The following is a 4,829-nucleotide window of genomic DNA, read 5'->3' as shown; positions in this document are numbered from 1 at the left end:
TGTTTCGTTGATAGGAATTGGTATGCCGTAGAGAGAGTACATTGTTCGTCCTCCTCGTAGCAAGTTAGCTGCTATTCCTGTTGTGGCTGCAGGTGAGACAAAGTCTTCTTGTCCTCGTACATAACGTATGAGTAGATGGTATAGGTAGATTTTTCCACTGCCACCGGGGCCATCAATAAAGAAGCACTTAGGTGTTAATGTGGTGTCTTGTAAAGCTTGAACTATGGCCTCGTAGGCAAAACGTTGCTCCTGATTCAGAGTTTCTTACATCTCTGCAGCCCTTGTCAACTCATATTCCTTATCGTAGTCCTCTTGAGGCTGACTTTTTTTATTTGTTGTTCATGGTAAATTGAAATCATCAAAAGACTTCCCATGGATTAGCAGCACATCTTTACATTTTTCATAGCGTAGCCTTCACAATTGATGCAATCTTCTGTGTTATTGTGGTATCTGTGACAGTAGTCTTTTAAAAAATGTTCCTTAAACTCATTCCACAACTCTAGGGGATTAGTAGGTGGGCCGAAAACACAGATGTAAGCAAACATCTCCCGAAGTTGTGTAGGCATGTTCAGAACGGTGGCTTTTATTATAGTATTTTTCCAGACACTGTCATTTATTAATAATACTAGTGCTAATGCAGCATCTTTAAATGCTTGATGTGTAACACCATTTACGGATTTAATGCTCTCAAAACTTGTTGGGCCTTTTACATGCAATAATAACAAACGTTATTAACAAAATATGGTTCTTGGTCTTTCACACTAACTGTATACATTCTTCCAATTACTTTTTCGCCTCGTCGCTTTCTGGGTTCCCATGTGCCTTGTTTCCAAACATAGTGCTCAGGAATTTCTCGGTAGTAATATTGATGTGCATTTAGGTCGATCTTATTAAGGTTGAAGTGCGCCATTAGTGTGGAATTATTATGGAGCTTTTGTTGAATGTTGTCAATGGGATCGTCTTCATGAAAATATAGTGGCTGAGAGTTAGGCAGGTGTACGGCTAGGCGAATGATGGCATGAGATTGTTTATGCATTGGAAAAGCAAATATTCTCCATGCAGCTTCTGGCGCACTGACGTATCTCGAATCAACAAATTGGCTTGTTTCATCATGTTTGATGTCTCTTTGAGCTATTTCAATATTAGTCTTGTCGTGTCCTTTGTATACATATTTAAACAAATATTTTACACTTTGGATGGAAGCACAGATTTCCACATTATTGTGGCAGTTGTATTTTTTGAGCAAATGAGGGTTATATGGGACAATCCATGAAATATCAATTGTCTTTGAATGATGGTCGTATGTTCTCCCAATGTTTCTGCGGTAACTTGGATAGCCGTCCTTTTCTTTCATGGTATATTCTTGGTATTTTTCTGGGAAACCTTTGGAACACCTCCCATCATCCATACAGGGAGAGTTAGGATTGGTTTCTCCACAGGGACCATGAATCATGTTCTTAATAACAATGTTGTGGAGCTGAGGGTATTTTGTTTCATCGGGAATTTCTGCCCATACTATGTTGTCCATGTCCTCTTCAGTTCTTATTTTTGAATTGCTTTGAAGGATTAATAAATATGTGCGTGTGGCAGACCGCACCGCGCTTTTGAAACTCGATGACATGGACGGCTGCGGTGACCACTCCAAATAAGCCATTGTCCATGTCTGCTAAGAGGGAATCAAGTTTCATTTAAAAAACACGTGCCCCCAAGTCTGGCCTATGTTCCACACGTTGCCACGGTTCTACATTTTGTGTAATCTCAGTCCACTGTGATTGTGTGTCATAGTGACAAACAGATCTGGTCGACCATACTTTGTAACTGTACACACAGCATCCACTGCAGGATTCGGCAGAGGATTCATTTTGTGAGGTAAAATATTTCACTGCCTGTTTTTAAACAATGTTTTACCTCACAAAATGAATCCTCTGCGATCCCCGGCTGTAATGTCTGCATTGTATTTTCCTTCCTCCCCCGCCCAGGAGATGTGGTATGCTCCGTACACGGTCAGACACAGACAATTTTTAAAATGAACTTTCATTCGTGGGTAAACTCCTTTAATGTGAGCGGCTTCCTCTGACTGTAGACACGTCGCTCATCTGCCGCCGGGATCAGCCGAATGATTCACTGCGCCTGCGTGAAATTCACACAGGCGCAGTAAATCAGACCGGCGCCATCTTTGTGCAGACAGATAGCGGCGGTCATATTAAAACTGCGCATGCGCTCCTCCTGTACAAAGATGGCGGCGGTCAGTGAATCATTTGGCTGATCCTGGCAGCGGGATGTACGGCATGTTCTCGACGGTGTTCCGCTGGTGGTACCGCACAAGAGGCTGCGTACGGCATATACAGTGTGTGTGGTGCATACGGCGTATACAGTGTGTGTGTGCTGCGTACGGTGTATACAGTATATGTGTGTGCATGTGTGATGCGTACGGCGTATACAGTGTGTTTGTGTGTGTGGTGCGTACAGCGTACAGAGTGTGTGTGTATGTGGTGTGTACGGCGTATACAGTGTATGTGTGTGTGTGGTGCGTACGGTGTATACAGTGTGTGTGTTCGCGATGGAGTTCTGCTGGTGGTACCGCTGCTGAGATCTGTGTGAGTGAGTGTGAGGCTTCATGTATGTGACAGATGAGCGTATGAGCAGCTGCTGAGATCTGTGTGACTGAGTGTGAGGCCTCATGTATGTGACAGATGAGCGTATGAGCAGCTGCTGAGATCTGTGTGACTGAGTGTGAGGCCTCATGTATGTGACAGATGAGCGTATGAGCAGCTGCTGAGATCTGTGTGACTGAGTGTGAGGCCTCATGTATGTGACAGATGAGCGTATGAGCAGCGGCTGAGATCTGTGTGACTGAGTGTGAGGCCTCATGTATGTGACAGATGAGCGTATGAGCAGCGGCTGAGATCTGTGTGAGTGAGTGTGAGGCCTCATGTATGTGACAGATGAGCGTATGAGCAGCTGCTGAGATCTGTGTGAGTGAGTGTGAGGCCTCATGTATGTGACAGATGAGCGTATGAGCAGCTGCTGAGATCTGTGTGAGTGAGTGTGAGGCCTCATGTATGTGACAGATGAGCGTATGAGCAGCTGCTGAGATCTGTGTGACTGAGTGTGAGGCCTCATGTATGTGACAGATGAGCGTATGAGCAGCTGCTGAGATCTGTGTGACTGAGTGTGAGGCCTCATGTATGTGACAGATGAGCGTATGAGCAGCGGCTGAGATCTGTGTGACTGAGTGTGAGGCCTCATGTATGTGACAGATGAGCGTATGAGCAGCTGCTGAGATCTGTGTGAGTGAGTGTGAGGCCTCATGTATGTGACAGATGAGCGTATGAGCAGCTGCTGAGATCTGTGTGAGTGAGTGTGAGGCCTCATGTATGTGACAGATGAGCGTATGAGCAGCTGCTGAGATCTGTGTGACTGAGCGTGAGGCCTCATGTATGTGACAGATGAGCGTATGAGCAGCTGCAGAGATCTGTGTGACTGAGTGTGAGGCCTCATGTATGCTAGAGAAATTTTTTTTTTTAATGTGAAATAATAGAAATACGTTTAACCCCTTTACCCCCGAGGGCGGTTAATGACCGGGCCAATTTTTATAATTCTGACCACTGTCACTTCATGAGGTAATTACTCTGGAACACTTCAACAGATCTTGGTGATTCTGAGACTGTTTTTTTCGTGACATATTGTATTTCATTATAGTGATAAAAATTTCTTTGATATCACTTGCATTTATTTGTGAAAAAAATGGAAATTTGGTGAAAATTTTGAAAATTTTGCAATTTTCAAATTTTAAATTTTTATGGCCTTAAATCAGAGAGATATATCACACAAAATAGTTAATAAATAACATTTCCCACATGTCTACTTTACATCAGCACAATTTTGGAACCAAAATATATTTTTATTAGGGAGCTATAAGGGTACAAAGTTGACCAGAGATTTCTCATTTTTCCAACAAAATTTACAAAACCATTTTTTGAGGGACCACATCACATTTGAAGTCACTTTGAGGGGTCTATATGACAGAAAATACCCAAAAGTGACACCAGGTGCTTCACAGGAATTTTTGGAATGTGGAAGAAAAAAATAAACATTTAACTTTTTTCACAAAAATGTTAATTTAGACCATAATTTTTTTATTTTTGCAGGGGTAACAGGAAAAAATGGACCCCAAAATCTGTTGTGCAATTTCTCCTGAGCACGCCAATACCCCATATGTGGGGGCAAACCACTGTTTGGGCGCACGGCAGGGCTCGGAAGGGAAGACGCGCCATTTGACTTTTTGAATGTAAAATTTGCTTGAATAATTAGCGGACGCCATGTTGATTTTGGAGAACCCCTGATGTGCCTAAACAGTGGAAACACAAGTGACCCCATTTTGGAAACTAGCTCCCTCAAGGATTTTATCAAGGGGTATAGTAAACATTTTGAACCCAGAGGTACGACACAGAATTTGATAACATTAAGTCATCGTATTGAATAAATTGTCATTAATCTTGAGTGCAAGTGCTCGCTACTTCAGTTTGCATCGGGTACTCAGGTATGCACCATGTATCACGGGTGCTCGAGTGACATGTGCGAGTCCCCGCCCGCATGTTTTATGGTTATTAGACACCCAAAAAAAATAATATGCAGGGATCGCTCGTACATGACAGGCAATCCCCACAAGTTTTTTTTGGCTGTATTACAGCTGCAAAACATATGGGGAGGAGACTCAAGCATGTCACTCCAGCACCCGCGATACTCGGTGCATACATGAGCACCCGATGCAAACTCAAGTAGCGAGCACTTGCGCTCAACATTAGTCGCCATATCGTCGTCATTTT

General features: G+C 43.2%; 1 pseudogene; it reads right to left on the bottom strand.

The window, feature by feature from the left end:
• Positions 1-706: 706 nt before the first annotated feature.
• LOC141176200 (uncharacterized) lies at positions 707-1,861 on the bottom strand (annotated as a pseudogene).
• Between the last annotated feature and the right edge of the window lie 2,968 nt (positions 1,862-4,829).

This window comes from Phyllobates terribilis, unplaced genomic scaffold (genome assembly GCF_046119375.1).
Source record: "Phyllobates terribilis strain yellow unplaced genomic scaffold, ASM4611937v1 Scaffold_17__1_contigs__length_24005725, whole genome shotgun sequence".
NCBI classification, from domain to species: Eukaryota; Metazoa; Chordata; class Amphibia; order Anura; family Dendrobatidae; genus Phyllobates; species Phyllobates terribilis.
The sequence above is the reverse complement of the archived record's forward strand: the minus strand, read 5'-3'. Positions and strand labels throughout refer to the sequence as shown.